Here is a 22,944-nt window from a genome sequence, read left to right as displayed (position 1 = left end):
CTAACTAAAATTGAAATACTGTAATGTTTGTCTCTTTTGTATCTTATTTGATGTTTTATGGCACTATCAGACTTACTACTGCGCTTATAACCTCAAAGTCAGGAAGTAGAAAAAAAACAGTTGAAACCACAAACGGAGCCCAAGTCAAGTATTGGAAAACGGCCCAAGCCACATCGCCCATCCTCCATTAGCCTTGGTTACAAGACGTTACTAATATTTAATACTATCTGTGCTCGCGCAGTAAATTTTGCCAGTCAACAGAGGGCGCTGTGGGCGCAGAGGGCGGTGCATGACGTCACTACGCAAAACTCACATGTGGACCGAATACAGACGTACGCAGACAGAAAAACTGCTAGCAACATGTAAATGCGGCACACGTGCACGGGTATACTGAGCGCGCGGTGGTCGCTTAAATCCGTTTGTTTTCGCGACTTTGTTTTTCATTAAGAAATTAGTCTTTGAGGAATCGCTGGAACACCCACATGCACGTCACTTCGTGATAACATCGATGGGAGTAAGCACAATGGATTTTACTTTGATTATTCCACGTTTTAGAGGAATAAAATTCATGGGCATAGTTCTTCTGTTGAGAGTGAGGAGACCACGGAGAAAGGAAAAGACCATGTTAAGACTAATCCTACCATTGCTATGTACATGGCCGGCCCAGTAAGCCTTTTGCGAGTCAACTTTGACCCAAATCTGGTACGCTGAGTTCTTTTGAATTCACGTGAACGTAACAACTTGAATTTTCCGTACTAAAACCACTGTTGCTATACCTCATGATTTGGGGCAAACTTTTGCTTAGTTACATAAGAGACGCCTTGCAACAATACACTGTTCTCAACGGATAAGAAAGGCACAAAGAACCAGTCCATTCCAGAGATGGTGTTCGCTATTCGAAAGCTTGCCCTGAATCATGAAGTATAGCAATAGTGTCTTTAGTCTGAGGAATTCTGATCGTTATGTTTATGTGCAATCAGATAACTCGGTGTACCAGATTTTCTTCAAATTTAACTCGCAAATGGCTTATTCTGTGAAAATGACATGAATAATTTGAGTAGGCCTATTGTAGCCAAGTGGGCAAGGTGGAAGGTTTGGAACCACTGGTGTACTTGTGAGTTCGTATCCGCGCTTGTACCATTTTATTTTTTTTCGCCTAAATTTCATGTTTTATACCATAACTGTTTTTTTTATGTTGGTTTCTAATTGTATAGGCCTAAGCCGGAATCTTTTTTCTTTTCTCATCGGAACGCTCCTTGGTATCCAAATACAAAAGGATTAGCACGGACGCTAGCCCAGGTTGGACGTTGTCTTCATTTCATTACATAGCATGGTCAGGGAGTCCACCTGGCTACATGGAAGCATGCAAATACATTCTGTTCATGGAATTTTGAAAGTTGTAGTTAGTACTGAAGTGTGACATGTCTGTCATAGCAGACTACCAGAAGTCATTCAGTTTTTCGTGTCAGTGCTAGGTCCGATGTCCACAATTGGGGCGGTCATCAGACACCGCAGTTCTGGGGGTAGATACATGTGAGTGACACAAATTCCGCTTTTTTCAATCAAGTTTTCCTTCAAAATGAGAGCAACCATTAAGCTTGAGGTACCCAGGCTAAAGGAGGTTTTTACACCAAACATCACAGAGGTTGCCTCATCATTCTTCCGTTTTCTTCCCAAAGATTGCACCGTACCGTACATTTTATGTGCATCACACAGTGAACATGCAGCGACAGCCAAGGGCCAGCATAGCCGAGCTAGTTCTGCATGTCATTCTGACTATTTTTGGAGGTGGCAGTGTTTAACCTGTCTCAGCCAGCAAAGTACTTGGCCTGATGGTATCACTCCAGTCACACAGCTCAGAGGCCACTCATGTGATAATAACAAGATTCTACCCCTTCCCCCTTGATATTTGGGTAAACTGACCTTGCTAAATTGGCCATTGGCCCGCGCATGTGCACTGAGCGTGTGATGCACACAGATCGTTCAGTACGATATGATTGTTGGGAAGAAAATGGGAGATACGTGAGTAAACCCTCCAATTTTTCAAAATAAGATTGTCTTAAAGAAACCGGCATTAATTAAATGTACACAGTTTTCAAGAGCTAAACATTTGGGTACCTAAAGTTGCTCTCACGTGAAAATTTGATTGAAAAATTTGACTTTGTGTCACTGGTCATGATACGTCTGAAGGCTGGATTAAAAAAACAGATAGCATTGCGACCCCTTATAAACAAGTGTAGGGGCCCACCATACAGTAGATTATGCCCCCCCTAATTTTTCTTGAGGAGCAACTGTTTATTGCAGCCCCAGCTCCATGTGACTGTTCCATGTAAACCTCATGTGATGACAGGGAACGGTTGAAGGACTTCATGGTGAAAATGATGCAACTTCCTGTGGGCCACTGTAGGGTTGTGTGCCAGCCTTTGTTCTGGGGTCATTCTGACTCCATGCTTTGACCAGTGAGCACATGAACATTGACTCCTACACCACTCAGTGTCCACTTTGCTGTGTCATTTTTACAGAGTTCATCATTTTTAATGGGCATCTCGGAGTAGCAACTCTCTTGCTACCTGGGGTGCAACACAAACATGACCGCAAGCCACACAGATTAGTGACTTTAGAACACCCCGTAGGCATACCCCACAGTTCTTAGGGTAAACCTCCCAAAACATGGCGAATATCTTTTCTCCATCAATCATGTTCTTATTCTCAGCCTGGGTCTGTCATCTAGCCCAGATTGGACGGCACTTTCGGTCTCGTCAGTTAGGGTTATGTACATGTATAATACCTGGGTGGCACCATGAGAGGGCACAGTTTCCTAGCAACGGAGGCTCCTTTGGTGGGAATTGCACCACAGGAGACTATGAAGTACACGCATCATGGTTGCGTTGCTACTAGTAAATGAATTCTCCCCACCAACATGCATGACATGGCTCTTTTCGACCAATGAGGGGGTGCTTCTGCTCAAGGTGCATAGACCTACATGTACATTTCAGAAAGAATTCCATGATGTTTGTGATGTACACTTATATGGGCTTTTCTTCCCACCTCTAAAACTGAATATCTCTTCATTGTCTTCTTCACTCTTATTATCCTGTAATTGGCACTAAATGCGCTGTTGGATGATCAGATAAATAAATAAACAAAATAAATGTAGATGTAATATGGATGTGGCTTGACACCCTTTGCATAAATGGACCATGGAGGAAGAAACCTTATGACACCGGTCTGACATGTTGAAGTGTTTTCTAAGTGAATACCAGCGACATTTAAACTGCTAAATTTTGACTTTTTAGGACACTTTTTTATTGCTTTGAGATGGCTGGTAGTACCTGTACTAATAATGTTAGTTCACTGTAGGGAATTGTTAGTGGCATCAGTAATGGATTTCTTTCCATGCATGTAGGCCTACATCTCGACTAACAAGGATATCAAGTAATTGTGCCATTGGATCTTGACTGTTAGTATTCCCTCACATGGTGCACTTGAAAAAAATTGCCAAAAACCCCACATAAATATTTGAGAAGTTCTGTAAACTTCAATTTACATACACTTAAAAAAAGTTTGTTAGAAAATTATTTTTCATTTTTGGGCAGGTTTAGAAGTGTCTATTTTGCACTGAAGAAAAAAAATTGGAAATTGAACCCAAATAAAAATTTCATTGGAAAGCTGTAGTGGGTGAGTAAAATCAGGAGTTTTGAATTAGATTAGTGGGAGTTTGATGAAATTTCACTTACTTTGAAATTTGAGGTAAAAATCTTGCTCTGGCAGGGCACAGGAGGCAAAAAATCAAACTGCACCAAAGTTAGGGGCACGCAGTTAGGAGGCTTCAACAATAAGTGAAGGATGTTGTTGTCACAACAGTAAAAGATGAAGGGATGCATGGTTTTTGTTTTTTGTTTTTATTGTAGGAGAAAGACATTAAGAGAAGATGATGGAGCAAGGAGTGGCCAATGAGTGGGCAGCATCAGTGGAGAGCACAGAACCTGAGTAAGTTCCTTCCCAGCACCAGGTTACTCAATGACAAGATGGATTGAGAAAGTGAACTTTATTCCCGCAAGTTTACTCATTTTCCCCTGTACCGTATGTGTCTTAATGACAACCTTCCCAGATTCTTCGAAAATCCACCAGGAGATTTGTGGAAGGTTGAGGAAAGTAGAGCCCACCCTAGTCTCTTGATGTGTCCGTAGAATTTTGGAGAATGTATCATTCTTAGGAGGATTCCAAAAGGTTTCCAGGAACCACCGTCTTTCTATGCTGTCCTTACGTCTTGCTGCTTAAGTAATCATTACTTTGTCAACACTTTGTCAGCTCGGACAATTTTGGCCTCCCAGAAAATAATCAAGATCGCTCTGATATTAGCTGTGATGTAGGCCCCAGAATGAGAAACAAAATGAGCAATTCTATGCAAAACCTTTGTACTGTGACTTCCTTTGTTCAACAAATTCAACAATTCAATGCAGCTTTCCACAAAGGAAAGATACTGCTTTCACTTTTTTGTTCATTTATTCAACTTTTTTATGAAGAAATCACCGCTCAGCTTTCACTGCTGAAGTTAACACCTAGAGTCAGAAGCGGGCTCAAGAGAGACTCAAGTTCCAGTGAGGACCCAAGTGACAGCCACGGACAGTGATGAGGAGCAAGAACAGTGGATGGAGAAAACAGCAGGTAGATAAGCTGTCACTTGTCAGTCATATTTGCCACCTGTGAAGAAATCAATTTTTCAGGTAGATTTGGCCCTGGCACTTCCGAACGTCTTAACCCTAAAAGAGTTTGGTTACATTGGACCACCTCACAGCCCGGGGTAATCCCCCGATCATTGGGCTGTCCAATGCTGGATGTTTTTACAAACTTTGTATGCATGACTTTCCTTCTCAATACAAATATTGAAGTTTTATCTCAATCTGGCATATGGTTTGACAGTCACTTGGAAGTTGGGAATGGCACCGGAAAAGGATACATTCTTGGTTGACCTCTCTCAGAAAAAAGGTGCTGTGCTGTGCTGTGTGTTGGATTTTCACAAAAATGGTGTTATTATGACCAAAATGAGTTATTAAAAAACTCCAGAAGGCTTCTGGAAAATATGCTCCTTGATAATATTGGAAAATATGTTAAAGGAGGTAGATTCCCTCTCCCCTCACCCTAGCTCTTTAGGATAAAATTCAGAGGTTCTTCAAGAAATTTCCACTCACATAGCCAGAATTTTCACAATTTGTTAAGTTGAGAAAGCAGTCACTGGGTACCCCCTGCAGTTTGTACATGTGTCAACTGGCTGAAGATGGACCTTTTCCGAATCAGCCGGCTTAGGCTGACAGAGTTACACAAGTCTGTAGCAAATGACTGAAGCCACTCACTTGTGGCTTTAATCATCTAGCTTCAGCCACACCTTTTGGACATCAGCCTTTTCCGAATCAGCCGGCTTAGGCTGACAGAATTACACAAGTCTGTGACAAATGACTGAAGCCACTCACTTGTGGCTTTAATCATCTAGCTTCAGCCACACCTTTTGGACATCGCCTTAAAACTCACAACTCTGCTTGGGACACGCTCAAACAAAACTACCTTTATTACAATGCATTCAGACATAACTGCTTCCTTTTTGTTACTCTATTTTTACCAGGTGTTAAAGGTGATAGCAGCGTGGTTGGTCCCCTGCCTGTGGGCTCATCTAGCATCACTGGTCTGATAGAGTTAGGCGATAGCAGCTTGGTTGGTCCCCTGCCTGTGGGCTCATCTTCTGGCATCACTGCCCTGATAGAGTAAGGCGATAGCAGCGTGGTTGGTCCCCTGCCTGTGGGCTCATCTAGCATCACTGGTCTGATAGAGTTAGGCGATAGCAGCTTGGTTGGTCCCCTGCCTGTGGGCTCATCTTCTGGCATCACTGCCCTGATAGAGTAAGGCGATAGCAGCGTGGTTGGTCCCCTGCCTGTGGGCTCATCTAGCATCACTGGTCTGATAGAGTTAGGCGATAGCAGCGTGGTTGGTCCCCTGCCTGTGGGCTCATCTAGCATCACTGGTCTGATAGAGTTAGGCGATAGCAGCGTGGTTGGTCCCCTGCCTGTGGGCTCATCTAGCATCACTGGTCTGATAGAGTTAGGCGATAGCAGCTTGGTTGGTCCCCTTCCTATGGGTTCATCTTCTGGCATCACTGCCCCAGTAGAGTAAGCCATCTCTTGTTTTACGACAATAGTCACAATAGTAGTCATGATTTTGGTTGTCGCAACAATTTGTTTAAAGGTACAGTCCACCATTCGTCTTTTGTGGATTATTTTCCTTTGAAGCAACAAAAGTACTCAAAATCTAAAGAAGGGAACACAAGAACGAACCTGATGAAGATGAAGATTCAGCTTAAAAGTGAATGCTCCATACTCTGAGAAAACCGTTCTAGGACTTAGATTTCAGATCAAAAGTTGCTGAGTCATGTTTTAAATTGTGCCTGAATTCAGCATCTAGGAAACATTCTCATATTCAGTTGAATGCAGCTACACCTTGTCACCCCCTGAACTGATGAATTATAGAAACTGCTAGTGCCTGTGCATCGTGTCAACGCTTTAACGCATTTGTAATAGTGACTTTCTAAAAATTTGAGAAGGCGCCAGCTTGTTTCTTCATGATGACCGTTTGCCAGAAAGAACAATACAATGTGACTGACTCATTAAGTTGCCTTTGAGGATCGTTCACGTAACGTTTACGAGCCCACCTCCCAGCATACGTTCTAGTCCTGCTATCAGGAAACAGCTGCTGGTGAGACATCCACGGTCCACCACGTACGGTTGAAAGCTGGATCTACTTTGGGCCGCCGCTTGGGTAATAAGTGCATTGTCCCTGTGACTTGCTGGATCAGTTCCCCTGTCCTCAGCGGTATGATAACCTCCGGGACAGTCGGGTACAAGCCCCACTCTACAGGGTATATCAAAAAAGTATACAGTCGGAAAATTAACTGCAAAATAAAAACGTGAACATTTTTCGAAAATCTCTTCTCTTACATGGGTTGATTAGAGTATCATGCTGTTATTAAACTTGTGATCATGAACAGATTTTCATGCCTGAGTGACCAGGAGCTATTTTCCTAAATCGCTCAAAAATTGGCTTGCACAGACACTTGCTTTGTTCAGAATTGGATCAAAAGTCCAGAAAAGCAAGTATGGTATGTGCTTCAATAAATATCATTTACTTCACCCATTTAGTCCTCCATGGGACCACCATTTTGTTTCCCACTGATTCATGCCCTTCTCAGCATGTCGGGGACAGCACGCCTGATCATTGCTCTGTTTTGCCTGAGAGCATTGATCTCGGCAGTGATCCTTCCTTCAAGGTCATTCAGGTCCGCTGGTGGAGAAACAAAAACCTTGGACTTCAAACGCCCCCCACAGAAAAAAGTCCAATGGCATTAGGTCAGGTGATCTCGTTGGCCATTCCACAGGCCGATGCAATGCAATCATACGGTTACCAAAACAGTTCTGTCAGGTGCTCTGTAACCGTTCTCCTCCTGTGTGGTGGAGAACTATCCACCAAGCCCTTTGAAACAATCCATTTCTTTGGTGACGATAACGAGGCATTTGATCAATGACTGGAATGATGTTGGCATTGATCATTTGTACGAAAAAGTCACCGTTCATGTTGTATCGAAAGAAGAATGGACCAATAATGCTCCCGTTCCCAATCAAACCTACCCAAACTGTCAGCTTATGTCTGTCCTCACTGCGTTGATAGTCAGAATCAAGTGGTCGTTGGCCATGGGGACGATAGTCTCTGATGTTGTGGGTACTCACAGAAGCATTTAAGGCAAATCCTGACTCATCTTCAATAATCAAATCTTCATGGAAGTGTGCATGTTGGCCAAGGAGCCACTGGCAAAACTGTAATCGTTGCTGATGATCACGTGGAAGAAGCTGGTGTTTAACCATTTGGTAGGGGTGGAAGGGTAAATCCAAGCGACTAATTCTGTTGAATGTAGCAGAGTGTAACCCAAGTCCATTACGACGACAGCTCAACCTCTGGGCTCTGTCCTCTCCTGCCTGCTGATTCGCTAGAGCATTTTGAACAGCTTGGATAGGGCAGCACATCTTCCAGATCGTCGGCGCCTAGATCCTTCTTTGTTTAGGTTGTGACTTGTTCCTGTTACGTTTTACTTTTGTACATTTTTGTAAACTGTTGCTCGTGATGGACATCGTACATTTGGATATTCTTGACGAAACCTTTGCAGGACCTCTGCAACACTCCGACATTGATAGAACTCTCTCACCAAAGATGACCTTTGCTGGGGGGGGTGTACTGTGGTCTGACCATCTTGTTTCATTGATTTCAGTGCTAACGAATGAGGTAGTGACAGAGGGCCCTGCAATTTATGCAAATGCAAACATTCTGCATATGTTTTTCGTCCAGTGGTATGCAGTGAAATCAAACAAATGAACACCATGTTGCCATTCTCATTACTTGTGCGACCAACATTTTTGTGGGGATTTGTAGGTGGGAAGAGACAAAAGAAAGAGTTGAAAGAAACCTTCCAAGGTACTCCAAGGAACAAAGCACCTACCATACTTGCTTTTATGGACTTTTGATCCAATTCTGAACAAAGCAAGTGTTTGCGCAAGCCAATTTTAGAGCAACTTAGGAAAACAGCTCCTGGTCACTCAGGCATGAAAATCTGTTCATGATCACAAGTTTAATAAGAGCATGATACTCTAATCAACCCATGTAGGAGAAGAGATTTTCGAAAAATGTTCACGTTTATTTTGCAGTTAATTTTCTGACTGCATACTAGTTTGATACACCGCAGTAGTTGGCTATAGTCACAGAAGTCTCCTTACTCTAATGTCAAATGGGAAAAGTGTCGGCTCTTTTCCCGAGCCTCTCACCAGCACAGAATCTTGAAACTTACAAGCACAAATCCAAGATTGGAAGGGTAGAAGAATATTTCAGCACCCTTAATAAATCAGACTCAAGGCTGTGCTTGCTATTATTGCATTCGTCGTGCTCACTTTTCTGGCTCACTGCTGCGTCACATATCAAAAAAACAATCACCTAGTGACGTCACACCGCCCCGGAAGTCCCAAGGACCCCCAAACCTATTTAAAAATTTTCCCGCAACGAACGTACCTTTAACCTTCTCTTAGACCGAAACCATTCAACCTTAGACCAACAAAAGATGTGACTATGGCCAACGACATCGTCAAACATAGACATGTACAAGTGTTCTGAGAGGTAAAATAGGCAGTTTTATACTCTAAAATGAACTTTATGACAAAGTAATGGGAAACTCACAGAAAATTGGTCTGAGGAAAAGTCATGGAAATCAAGATCGTATAAGAGTGATTTTGATGGTGATTATGGATAGTGGTTATGGCAGTCTTCCCGTTCATTATACCAAACAAATTTTCTGTGCAGAGTGACATCAAATGCCATGGTAATTGTCATATTTTAGTTCTGGAAAGTGCAGGAAAGGTCACTGAATTTGATTTTCAGATTTCGAGAGAATCTTTCTTGTAACAATCAGGGCCCTATTTCTTGGCGCTGCTTAGCACGTGATTTACACTTACAGAGACTGAGCATTTCATGTATACCGTAAACAGTAAGTACATGTACATGCAAACTTTGGAGGAGAGATTTGCTAAAACTCTGCACGCAACCGTTAGCACAGCCACTCCGAGCAATGCCATGAAATAGTGCTCAAGGATTTTTCTGCTAAAGTTACCACGATTTTTCTTCTGACTGTGTTAAGAAACCCCATGAAATTGGGCCCTGACCCCACCCAGCCTGTTACACTCTGCACTCCCCAGCACTGTATGGTTTTATGGATTTAACAGTGACCCACAGTAAGAGTTTGTGTGGTGATGGGTTGAAACGTGGATGTTTTGCTCATTTGGGGAAAACATTATTATTACAGTGCGACTGAAAAACCTTAGGTGACCTTTTCTTTTTGTTTTTTGCCATTTTTCCGTGTTTAGATTTGGGAAGGCCTCATTGCCAGGTGAATGTACTGCCATGGCTGCCTACGTGAACATTGAGGCTGCATGGTTAGCGTCATGGTGCGAGTGGACTGACCGATGAAATCTCCAAAGTGAAGAGGCAGATTACATCATAAGTAGGACAGGTAAGAGTCCTGTATTTCATATCATTGCTGGCATTCTGCAAGGATGAATCCAGTTAAGGGGGAGGGGCCAATTGGGGTCATGACCAAAAAAGGAGCAAAAATTGTTTTCATTGGAAAAAAAATGAAAGGATCCTTTTGGTCGATTTGATTTCCCTTCTTTTGAAAAGTGGCAATGTATCCTAACCCCTCAAACAACTTAAAAAAAAAAAAATTTGGCCCTAGAATCAAGTTTGATCCCGCTCCCCGAAAAAAATATTAGGTCCTGGATCCACCCTTGGGTGCTTGTGGCTAGCTTTTAGGGCATTTTGAACAGCTTGGATAGGGCAGCACATCTTCCAGATCGTCGGCGCCTAGATCCTTCTTTGTTTAGGTTGTGACTTGTTCCTGTTACGTTGTACTTTTGTACATTTTTGTAAACTGTTGCTGGTGATGGACATCGTACATTTGGATATTCTTGACGAAACCTTTGCAGGACCTCTGCAACACTCTGACATCAATAGAACTCTCTTACCAAAGATGACCTTTGCTGGGGGGTGTACTGTGGTCTGACCATCTTGTTTCATTGATTTCAGTGCTAACGAATGAGGTGGTGACAGAGGGCCCTCCAATTTATGCAAATGCAAACATTCTGCATATGTTTTTCGTCCAGTAGTATGCCGTGAAATCAAACAAATGAACACCAAGTTGCCATTCTCATGACTTGTGCAACCAACATTTTTGTGGGGATTTGTAGGTGGGAAGAGACAAAGTTGAAAGAAACCTTCCAAGGTACTCAACGGAACAAAGCACATACCATACTTGCTTTTCTGGACTTTTGATCCAATTCTGAACAAAGCAAGTGTCTGTGCAAGCCAATGTTTGAGCGATTTAGGAAAACAGCTCCTGGTCACTCAGGCATGAAAATCTGTTCATGATCACAAGTTTAATAACAGCACGATACTCTTATCAACCCATGTAGGAGAAGAGATTTTCGAAAAATGTTCACGTTTATTTTGCAGTTAATTTTCTGACTGCATACTTTTTTGATACACCGTAGTAGTTGGCTATAGTCACAGAAGTCTCCTTACTCTAATGTCAAATGGGAAAAGTGTCGGCTCTTTTCCCGAGCCTATCACCAGCACAGAATCTTGAAACTTACAAGCACAAATCCAAGATTGGAAGGGTAGAAAAATATTTCAGCACCCTTAATAAATCAGACTCAAGGCTGTGCTTGCTATTATTGCATTCGTCGTGCTCACTTTTCTGGCTCACTGCTGCGTCATTTATCAAAAAACAATCACCTAGTGACGTCACACCGCCCCGGAAGTCCCAAGGACCCCCAAACCTATTTAAAAATTTTCCCGCAACGAACGTACCTTTAACCTTCTCTTAGACCGAAACCATTCAACCTTAGACCAACAAAAGATGTGACTATGGCCAACGACATCGTCAAACATAGACATGTACAAGTGTTCTGAGAGGTAAAATAGGCAGTTTTATACTCTAAAATGAACTTTATGACAAAGTAATGGGAAACTCACAGAAAATTGGTCTGAGGAAAAGTCATGGAAATCAAGATCGTATAAGAGTGATTTTGATGGTGATTATGGATAGTGGTTATGGCAGTCTTCCCATTTATTATACCAAACAAATTTTCTGTGCAGAGTGACATCAAATGCCATGGAAATTGTCATATTTTAGTTCTGGAAAGTGCAGGAAAGGTCACTGAATTTGATTTTCAGATTTCGAGAGAATCTTTCTTGTAACAATCAGGGCCCAATTTCTTGGCGCTGCTTAGCACGTGATTTCACACTTGCAGAGACTGAGCATTTCATGTATACCGTAAACAGTAAGTACATGTACATGCAAACTTTGGAGGAGAGATTTGCTAAAACTCTGCACGCAACCGTTAGCACAGCCACTCCGAGCAATGCCATGAAATAGTGCTCAAGGATTTTTCTGCTAAAGTTAGCACGATTTTTCTTCTGACTGTGTTAAGAAACCCCATGAAATTGGGCCCTGACCCCACCCAGCCTGTTACACTCTGCACTCCCCAGCACTGTATGGTTTTATGGATTTAACAGTGACCCACAGTAAGAGTTTGTGTGGTGATGGGTTGAAATGTGGATGTTTTGCTCATTTGGGGAAAACATTATTATTACAGTGCGACTGAAAAACCTTAGGTGACCTTTTCTTTTTGTTTTTTGTCATTTTTCCGTGTTTAGATTTGGGAAGGCCTCATTGCCAGGTGAATGTACTGCCATGGCTGCCTACGTGAACATTGAGGCTGCATGGTTAGCGTCATGGTGCGAGTGGACTGACCGATGAAATCTCCAAAGTGAAGGGGCAGATTACATCATAAGTAGCACAGGTAAGAGTCCTGTGTCTCATATCATTGCTGGCATTCTGCAAGGATGAATCCAGTGAAGGGGGAGGGGCCAATTGGGGTCATGACCAAAAAAGGAGCAAAAATTGTTTTCATTGGAAAAAAAATGAAAGGATCTTTTTGGTCGATTTGATTTCCCTTTTGAAAAATGGAAATGTAGCCTAACCCCTGGAACAACTTAAAAAAGAAAAAAAATTTGGCCCTAGAATCAAGTTTGTCCCCGCTCCCCGAAAAAAATAGTAGGTCCTGGATCCACCCTTGGGTGCTTGTGGCTAGCTTTTAGGGCAACCCTGACCTAGGGATGATTGTGTGCATTGTTTCAACCAAGCAAGATGATAGGGATGAGGTTAAACCCTTGTAACCAGGGCAAGCTAGTTGAATGCACCCACTATACTGGAAATGCTCACATTTTCCTGGCCTAAAGTTCCTTTTTCGTCAAGGTTCGTTGCTGTTTCATGACAAATTACCATTGATCAACGGTCCACATTTCCTGAGACATGTTCAACATGTTCAAGGAGCAATTTGGGTTTTACAGTCTTAACCACTTCGTGCCGGGGGCTCCGGTAACGGAGCCATAGGCCTTATATTTGGGGCCGGGGACTCTGAGATCGGAACTTTACTATAAAAAAAAAGTTGCTGGGCGTTTCTTAAAAAAGTTTGGGGCTGTCAGTTAAAAAGTTTAGGCGATCAGCGGCCGGTGAATTGTGACTTTTTTATAGCCGGGGTGACCGAATTTCTTTTATAGCCGGGGTGACCGAACTTATTTTATAGCCGGGGTGACTGAACTTATCAAAGCCTTGAATAAAAGTACGAGCTCCTGAGAGCTGCTGGGCCCTGCCAATCAATCCCTGTATTCTTTCAGCGCAGAGCGCTGCAATTAGCGGAGGTAATCCGTGTATTGTTTAGCAGAGCGCATTTGTTCGCGCTGTCGGGCGCTCGCAGGGGATTATCGCTGCACTGCACCGAAGACAAAGCGCGGGCTGTGCGGGCTCATTATGCACCTGCGCCCCATGAATGACCCGGCCCGGGCGCTGCTGGCCCTTGCCACGTTGACTGACAGGGCATGGCCCTCGCTGCTTGAGAATAAAAACGCCGTGCAGTGTTCGCGTGCGTTCATATTGGGTATCGTGTTATTTAGAGTACAGACAACATGGCTGAAGTTATATCCGGAGAGTCCAGTTCTTCCAGCGAAAGCGAGTTTTATCTGAGTTCAGACGAAGTTTCTTCGTCTTTTTCATCACCGCCGTCACCTGCTCAAGTACAGTCAAGTACAGAAATTGACAGTGATGTACCCTTGGCGGTATATGCCAAGCGCAAGAGACAGTCCCGTACACAGACCGCCGCGTCGACCAGCAGCAGTGCCGCACCGTTCCAGTGGACAGATGAAGACAGTACACCGCTGAAGTACGGCTTCACCGGTAATGGTGGTGCCGTCGACCCCCGCCTGCATCGCAGCTCGACCTGCAGTGAAGCCTTTGAACTGTTTTTTGACGACGTTCTCTACAACAAGATAGTGCAAGAGAGCAACCGGTATGCCGTGCAGAGGCCCGCTACGACATCGGCGCACATGCCATCATGGACTGATCTGAACACTAGAGAACTGAACGCCTTTCTAAGCCTTTGCATAATGACGGGCATTGCGAAGCACCCCACCCTTCATAGCTTCTGGTCCACCGACCCACTACTGAAGATGAGCCTATTCCCGTCCGTCATGCCCCGAGATCGCTTCCTTGCCATCCTGCAGTCCCTGCACTTCAACGATAACACCGCCATGCCAGATGACTGCACCGACCGCCTCTTCAAAGTGCGCCCAGTCGTCGACCATCTTGCTCAGAAGTTTGCCACTGTCTACGTTCCTCAACGGGACATTTCCATCGACGACTCCCTGCTGAAGTTTTACGGGCGTCTCCGCTTCGCTACCTACAACCCCAGAAAGAGGGCCCGCTTCGGCATCAAGATGTACAAGTTGTGCCAGAGCACCGGGAGTGCCGCCGGGTACTGCTACAACTTCAAAATCTACACCGGCCAAAGTAGAGGAGACCTCCCAGCAACTACACAAGTGGTGATGGACCTGGTGAACGACCTAAGTGGTAAGGGCTACAACCTTGCCCTCGACCGGGCCTTCAGCAGTCCCGATTTGTTTCGACGACTTCACAACCAGAAGTTCAACGTCGTCGGCACCGTCATGGGGAACAGAAAAGGGATGCCGAAAGACCTGCAGTTCGTCAAGCTGAATCGGGGCGAAACAGCGTTCCGGTCGGCCGACCTGGGTGTCAGCGGTTCTCTCCTGGCCATGGTGTGGCGAGACAAGCGCAACATCCGTATGCTCTCCACCATGCATACGGCAGACATCCGTGGCACCGGCAAGCAAGACAGGACAGGGCAGGAAAAGCAGAAACCGACCTGTGTCATCGAGTACAACGCCCTGATGGGGGGCGTTGACAAGAGCGACCAACTAGCGGCAAATCATCGAGCAACTCGTAAGTCCCTCAAGTGGTACAAGAAGCTCTTCTCCTACGTGCTTGACTTGACGCTGGTGAACACCTACGCCGTGTACCTGGCCGTTGGTCACCGCCTCTCCTTCCTCGACTACCGCTTGGGTCTTGTCCGTGAGCTGCTGTTCGACGAGCCCTTGCCCGAGTACCGCCCTCAGCACGATACTCCACCAGTCAGCAACCCCCGCTTTGTTGGCCGACACTTCCCCGTGGACTTTGAGAGGACCAGCTATGGCGACTTCCGCTACCGGCGGTGTGTCCTCTGCGCTTCCCGTGGTCTGCGAAAGAAGACGCACTTCGAGTGCGACACGTGCCACCAGCCCCTCTGCGTCGCCCCCTGCTTCAAGGAGTACCACACTGTCCACTAATTGACACTTTGAACATTTATTTTCATGGACATTTTCATTGACATTGTATTTTGTGTTTTTCATGTGTGTTTTGACTTGATGCCCCACTTATCTAGTAGAAAACAATATGTCATTTCTGGTGGGTTTACTAGGTGGTCATAGTTTCAACCTTTGAAAAAAATGACAAAAAAGACAAAGTTTCTGGAACGTACTGCTTTGAGGATGTAGTATTTTCATCTCTTGAAAAAGTGGCACATTTCCTTGTAATGGTTTTACTAGGTGGTCATAGTTTCAACCTTTGAAAAAAATGACAAAAAAGACAAAGTTTCTGGAACGTACTGCTTTGAGGATGTAGTATTTTCATCTCGTGAAAAAGTGGCACATTTCCTTGTAATGGTTTTACTAGGTGGTCATAGTTTCAACCTTTGAAAAAAATGACAAAAAAGACAAAGTTTCTGGAACGTACTGCTTTGAGGATGTAGTATTTTCATCTCTTGAAAAAGTGGCACATTTCCTTGTAATGGTTTTACTAGGTGGTCATATTTTCAGCCTGTGAAAAAAATGACAAAGACAAAGTTTCTGGAACGTACTGCTTTGAGGATGTAGTATTTTCATCTCTTGAAAAAGTGGCACATTTCCTTGTAATGGTTTTACTAGGTCATGTTTTCAACCTTTGAAAAGAATGACAAAAAAAGACAAAGTTTCTGGAAAGTACTTTTTATTCCTTGCACCGGTGTTTGATTTTTATTCGATTAGAAAGAGTTGAAATTTATTTTACTACTTTTATGAGTTCGACTACTTCAATGAGAAAAGAAAACACAAGAGAAATGACAAGAAGAAAATAAGAGAAAAAGAAGTTCTCTCCAAATATTTGTCTGTGTGTATTTCTATGTGTACTTTATTTTATTGGTTTCTAAATTTTACTTGAAATGGTTTTGGAAATAAAGTTTGGGAAGGGAAATATCTTACACTATGGGAGGGAAAATGAACAAGTTGGGAGATAAAATATGAGAGTGGTTTGGGGGGGGGATATAAGTTTGGTAGATGGGAAAATATATAACAGAAAATAACCCCAATAGCTTCAAAAAATAGCGAAAGTTACACGCAGCAGCGCCACGAAAAAGACACACTTTTAGACCCCTTTTTTACAGCATGAATTCATTTGTCCGTCGTTGCCCGCACTCATTGAACAGTTGACAAAGCCCAGTGCACGTGCACAGCTTCCCATTCACTCAAGCCCAGTGCACGTGCACAGCTTCCCATTCACTCACCGCATATTACACGCTGAGGTCTTGACCATCAATCGCTCCGCATAGCAACACGGCAGCATAGCAACGCACTGGGCCAAGGCCCGGAACAAACGAGCCCTTATGTAACGCACACAATGGGGGCTCTACACAGAGCTGGCGGCGTGGCCGCAAAACCGAAGGGTCAATGGAGGTTGCTTGTGAGGGCTAGACTCGCCACGGGACACCCATTTTATGGGGTTTAGGCGTTCAGAAAAAAAGATATGAATTTTTGAAGATTTTTGAAAAACGAAAATATGAAAAAACCGCCCGGCAGCGCATATAACGGTTAAAAAAAAGCACCCGGCAGCAAGTGGTTAATAGTAAAACTCTTGAAATAAGGCGTCAAATCATAGACACAAAATACCTTTAGACCGACAGCAGGGGCATAATTTAAGGAAAGTCTTCATTTTTAATAACCATGAGCAAATGGCTGCCTTTTCCCCGGGGATTTCATGATTTGCTGTTCAGCACTGCTCTACATCAAAGAAGATAGCTTGGGGGCAACTTTGGCAACTGTCCATCAAACATTATTTGGCCCTGTTAGTGTTTTGATTAAAGTTCTAACCCAGCATAGTTCAATTTTTCTTTCTCATAATATTGCCTATTATTATAAGCCATTAGTAGAAGCCAAGGTGCTCATTATGTGAAATTCAGATAAACTCCTGACATCCCTGTTGTTTAGTGAATATTTTGAAAAGCAAATTTAACATTTTTTCTCAAGTTTTATCTGATAGAGCACCGAGAACTGTGTTCCAAAACATTTCAAAAATAAAGTCTAAAAATTAAAATCACATACCTTATGGGGATTTGTTCAGGCTTTTTGAAGGTGAGCAGTGAATATGGACAAAATTTAAGTGTTCAGAGCTCTTATTTAAGAAAGATCTACCCTAATTTTGACAAATGTTGAACCAAAACACAAAAAGGGACCACGCTGTAAAGACAACAGTATTTTCAGTCACCATCCAAAATTTCTGATTTGTATCCAAGTCAACAGACTTGTGCACACTGTTGAAATATTTCTGCCCCCACTTTCGGGATCAATCATTGATTTCTGGAGGAGCTGTTGGTCATAGATATTTTAGGTTTGTGGTCTTCCCTGATTGACGTTACAGTATTGCTGTAAAACAGCACCCTCACTTGTTAGGGAAAGGAAAAGACAATTCTAAGTGTTTAACAATGTCACTTTTTGATTCTCTAAACCTTAAGGGGTTGTCTGGAAAAATGTTTTCAACAAAGAGTACAAATCACAAATGTTTTCAGAAGTAATGGGTCAAAGGAATCATCCCCTTGTCATAGTTCATTTTCTGACATGAAAATGGATGAAAGCAGTAGGCACTAACAGTTTTGTTATGAAATAAAAGTAGTAAAAATAAGGAGCGTACAAAAATTCTATAAGTTTTGAAGAAATGTCTCAATTTCTGCTGCAATTTATTTCCTTTTGTGATTAATTTCTTCCCCAGACCTCCTCATATGAAAGCTGTGGCTATGCCCCAGGAGAAGCAGACCATGATGCTGATGAGAAGGGCGCCCTCGCCTCCTTCAACCTGGACAGAAGGGAGATGGAGGACAAGATCCTATGGAACTTCACAGAGACGATTCATGAGAATGTCAAGGACAGGAAGTAACTCAGATAGATGCCAGTCCTCGCCTCCATCACCAAGGAGGAACAGCTTCCAAGATTGCGTAAGGGATCCTCATCAGAATCTTAGGCATTGATTCACAAAAAGGCAAGGAATGGACTCAATTTTCTCAGAGATGCAGTTCCTTGCTTCCACCTTAGTAATGGAGCAAGTCTATCTGCATTTGTACACTACTCAAAGGATCAATGGACCATACATAGTAATTAATAATTTAAATAAATGGTATTCATGTCGCAAAAAATGCGCATCATTTAATTTGGCTATTTTCTGGCATCAAAACAAGAAACTCATGCTAAATGAAAAAAAATTTGGTCAGCACCTTGTCCAGGACCTGAAAATGATGTATAAAAATTGAGTTTTAACCAAGTGTTGTGAGGGCGCTGTTTATGAGTTAGAATGATATCACAGTAATGTGAGGGCGCTGTTTATGAATTAGAATGATATCACAGTAGTGTGAGGGCGCTGTTTATGAGTTAGAATGATATCACAGTAATATGAGGGTGCTGTTTATGAGTTAGATTCTCACAGTAATGTGAGGGCGCTGTTTATGAATTAGAATGATATCACAGTAGTGTGAGGGCGCTGTTTATGAGTTAGAATGATATCACAGTAATGTGAGGGTGCTGTTTATGAGTTAGATTATCACAGTAATGTGAGGGCGCTGTTTATGAGTTAGAATGATATCGCGGTAATGTGAGGGCACTGTTTATGAGTATATTCTGGTAATGTGAGGGCACTATTTGTGATTCTGAATCACAGAAATGAAGCACTTTCAAGATGTATCTCAGCACGAAAAAAGTACATGTAACTGTCGAGACCCTTTTTATTCAGTAAAATAATGCAATGTCCGACTTGTATCTGTTTGAAAATCTTCCCTCAAATCACACATTTTTATAATTATCTGTGAAAATGATGATACAAAAAAAAAAATCACATTTGTGGTTGTCAGGACATTAAGAAAAAAAACAGCTTCACAATTTCCCAAAACCTAAAATGGTAAGAGGTCCACTATTTTTCGCCACTTTTTCTCAAAATGTCTTAAACTCAGACACATATTGGTATACAGTACCGGTACAATGCTGCTATAATGAACAGGCAGGGTCCATACACAATGCTTGGTGTAGCCTACCTCCCCATTTATTGCAATTCCATTGGTATTGTTCCAATTGTCGCATTTTCATAGGCCTAAAAATCAAAATGTTCTGATTTCCATAAAAATGGGGGAAAAGTCCTGGCAAAAGAGGGCACTATTTGCCAAAACAGAGAGGGTGCCATTTGCAGAATAAAGAGGGTGCTATTTCCTATGTTGAAATGTCAGTTGTTACACATACATGTACATCCGTGGGTGTTCTTGTTCGTGTAAAACAGATTCTCTTGTGCCGCTGCTTGCTTTGCCATGAGCTCATAATATGGCCATTCCAATTTCAGAGTTATTGACATCTTAACTTTTGAGTCACTGTCATCAGTCCTAAAATTTTTTCTTTTTTTATTTAAAGCAAATTTTTGATGGTTAGTAAAAGTGCGCAGAAAATTGGAAGCCAAGAGGCATGTTCCGTATACCAAATTGTTCAGTATAGTGACGTTTCACTGTACTTAAATGTACATCCAAATTATTCATGACGTAAGTGGTGATCCAGGGATGAGATTGACCAATAATAAAAATAGCTGAAAACAGCCAGAAAAAGGCCTAAAGAAGCTGAACTATGAAAATCTCCTATACTTTTGTACACAGTCAGTGAGGGAAAAAGCTGAAATCCAAAACAAAAAAAGCTCAGATCAGCTAAAAAGCTAAGAATTTTCATCCCTGGTAATATGAAAATTGAAGACAATTGGTCACTTTGCTTTAGAAGAAAGACTACTGTTTGAATCGTAACGCATTGACTCACATTAATGGTAATATAAAAACATTCATGTTTACATTTATGAAGATGCTATACATGTACAAGTAATTCAAAATTTGTAAATAATTACCATTTGGAAAGACTTTAGACACTTTGATACTAGCTCTTTTGAGGACTAAAAACTTGAAACTATTGCATGCTTTCAAAAATTGAATGGTGTTCCCATTCAGGCAGCCAAAATACCAGCACCAGTCAACCAAGTGGCTGCTCTGAACCTCCCTTTTAACAGGTTCACCCCCCGAACAGAGATACTGACAAATGGGAAGAACCACCGACATAGGGCTGGATAGCTCAGTTGGTAGCTTACTGGTACGGTGTTCCAGAGGTTGCAGGTTCAAATCCCGCTCCAGTCAATTTCTTTGTTCATCTTTGAAAGTTTTTCCCTGGACAAAATTCGTGTGCATTTTGTATTTTCCAAGTTATACGTCCACATTGCCAGAGCATTAGAAAAAGTCTTTCACTTAAAATTATCACAAATCTTCAAGTTGCAAATTGTTGGCTCAGTGCTGAAAGGTCATTACTGCAAAAATGCAATTTTTGAAAACACTTTTAAGGGCCTTACTCTGTGCACGAAAGAAACATTTCATTTAACCATTTTTTTAAAATTTTTTAGTCATAAAACTACTATTTTTGCGGCCAAAATGTTTAAATTTTTACAAATTCTGTTTCCCAAATTAATTAATGTCTAAAACAATATTTTTCACTAAAAGCCTTTGAGTGCCTTGTAAGAAACCTTTAGCACTGACATGAAATTTGTTTCATTTGAAAATATTACCTTGCAAAAATGCTATGTGTGTATGTGAAACAGTCACCATTTATTGCTATAACCAGTTAATTTCTATTTGCAAGTGAAATAAATGCTCATTTATTTAAACCAGCAGAACAACTTGTTGTACATATATATCTATTTGTAAAACTGTAGTACTTTGCCACTTCACCTTTCTCCTAATTTGGACCATTTTACACTGCCAGAGTTTAAGGTACATCTGTCTCCATCTTGAGATTTTACATTACAGCCTCATCCTACATGGAAGCCCTGCCAGTCTTAAACATCTTCCAAGCTCCTTATATAAAGTTCCCTCTTGGAGCCTTTTAGTCTCAATCTTATAAGGGCTACAATTAACCTCAAAGCAATATGGAACATTAAGAAGCCATGTCGTTCGACCACATGGGATCCTCAGAGCTCTAATGCTGATAGTCCCAAGCCCTCAGCCATCCACTCTACCCATCCTATCAACTCTCAGACTTCCAGCCCCAAGGACTTCCACCCTTGCCCATTTCCAGTACACAGTTTTGGTGAAAAATATTCTAAGTCCAAACAATGGAAGGTTTAACATTTAGAAACGAGCACAATTTTTCAAGAAAGTGCCGTGGCATAGTGGTTAAGGACACTAACTGCTATGCACAAGGACCTGGGTTCAATCCCAGGTGGGCATGCACAATTTTGTTAAAAAACTTAGTAAAAAAAAAAAAAAAAAAAAAAAAAAAACCTCCTTTTCCGGGGACCCCGGCTGGAATTGAACCGGGGTCCCCTGGCCTGGCAGTCAGCAAGCTAACCACCAGGCCATTGGCCTCTTGATAGATATAATTTCGGAACTTATATTTAAAGGTTAGGATTGCGCAATTTAAAAAAGGTCAGAGGGCACAGCACATTTGCATGTATTTAAATAAACAGAAATTTCAATATGTTAAAAGACAGAGAATACACAAAATATTCAGACCGTGCATGTTTTTCAGTATATTTTAGGTCAAATATATATTTGCAAACCTTGCTATATTTACACTTCCAAATGTTCAGTTTTATATCATGTACATGTACGTGTCATTAAAAATTCAACTGTGTTGGTTGAGACTTGAACACATAACTTAGAGACAGATTCTGCTAGGATTGAAATGTCAGGTCCTCTGAATTTTTCAATTTAGAGAATATTTCACAATTTTCGGTACTTTGCTAAAAATATTAAAACTTGTCAGCTTTTCTGGATGAGTGGGGGCGCTACTGCTGCGATGTAAATCAGGGAATTGAGGCAGTATTCAGTTCTTTTCTTCCTCTTTCCATTACCATGGTAACGATTAAGCACAGACCATTTACCCAGGGATGTGCAACTTAAGCTCAGAGCTGGTTCAGTGCATGTTAGAGCTGGCACAATATCAAAGCAGAAACTAAGTTTGATTATGTAACACTTTCTCTAATAATAAAACATATATTTCTGTCTACCACTTTGTTTTCTTGTAATATTTTAAGTCAGGGTACACCCTTTCTAAAAATATGCTGCTCAAGATATTTCATCCTATACATTCCGAGAAAAGTGTACTACAAAATTGGGGAATTTTGCCTTAAAAACTTTGTTTCTCCTTGCAATCGATAAAGATTTTTTTTTTCTCGGCATAACCACGGCTGCACTGTACATGCTACAACGCGTGTCGTGGTTGCGAGTTTTATCGAGAAAGTCGAGAGCGCCTGCGGGTGTAATAACAATCCGTAACACGCATGGAACCAAGGTCGCACATGTGTTTGCACTGGGGCCGCTTGCGTTTGCACATCCCTGGCTAAATGGTCCGTGGATTAAGGCAGTGTTCAGTTCTTTTTTTCCTCTTTCCATTACCATCGTGCCATTAAGGCGGTGTTCAGTTCTTGTTTTCCCTTTAATCTTTCCATTACCATTGTGTGATGTAGAAGGTTTCATGGAATGGTAAAAGCGCCCTCTATGGTTGGTCAGCATTTTATAGCGGAACCTCTGATGCAGCAAACACAACGGAAAGTCCTCCTGCCAGGATTGCTTGGAGTAACCAATCAATGTCATCAAGTTCTGT

The 22,944-nt window shown here is 42.2% G+C and overlaps 1 long non-coding RNA gene across 6 annotated transcripts; it reads left to right on the top strand.

Moving 5' to 3' along the window:
- The first annotated feature begins 327 nt into the window (after positions 1 to 327).
- Positions 328 to 21,016, top strand: LOC110975727 (uncharacterized). 6 transcript variants are annotated; one of them, XR_015427182.1, is made up of 7 exons: positions 328 to 514; positions 3,912 to 3,990; positions 4,576 to 4,668; positions 5,621 to 6,161; positions 9,948 to 10,093; positions 12,298 to 12,443; positions 18,050 to 21,016. It is a non-coding gene; the product is annotated as an uncharacterized LOC110975727 (long non-coding RNA). The 6 variants fall into 6 exon arrangements; XR_015427178.1 differs by having other exon boundaries at positions 4,573 to 4,668; positions 5,621 to 5,894; XR_015427177.1 differs by having other exon boundaries at positions 4,573 to 4,668.
- Positions 21,017 to 22,944: the final 1,928 nt, after the last annotated feature.

Source organism: Acanthaster planci, linkage group LG11 (genome assembly GCF_054643075.1).
Source record: "Acanthaster planci isolate LZ-2023a linkage group LG11, COTS_SCS, whole genome shotgun sequence".
Classification (NCBI taxonomy): Eukaryota; Metazoa; Echinodermata; class Asteroidea; order Valvatida; family Acanthasteridae; genus Acanthaster; species Acanthaster planci.
The sequence above is the reverse complement of the archived record's forward strand: the minus strand, read 5'-3'. Positions and strand labels throughout refer to the sequence as shown.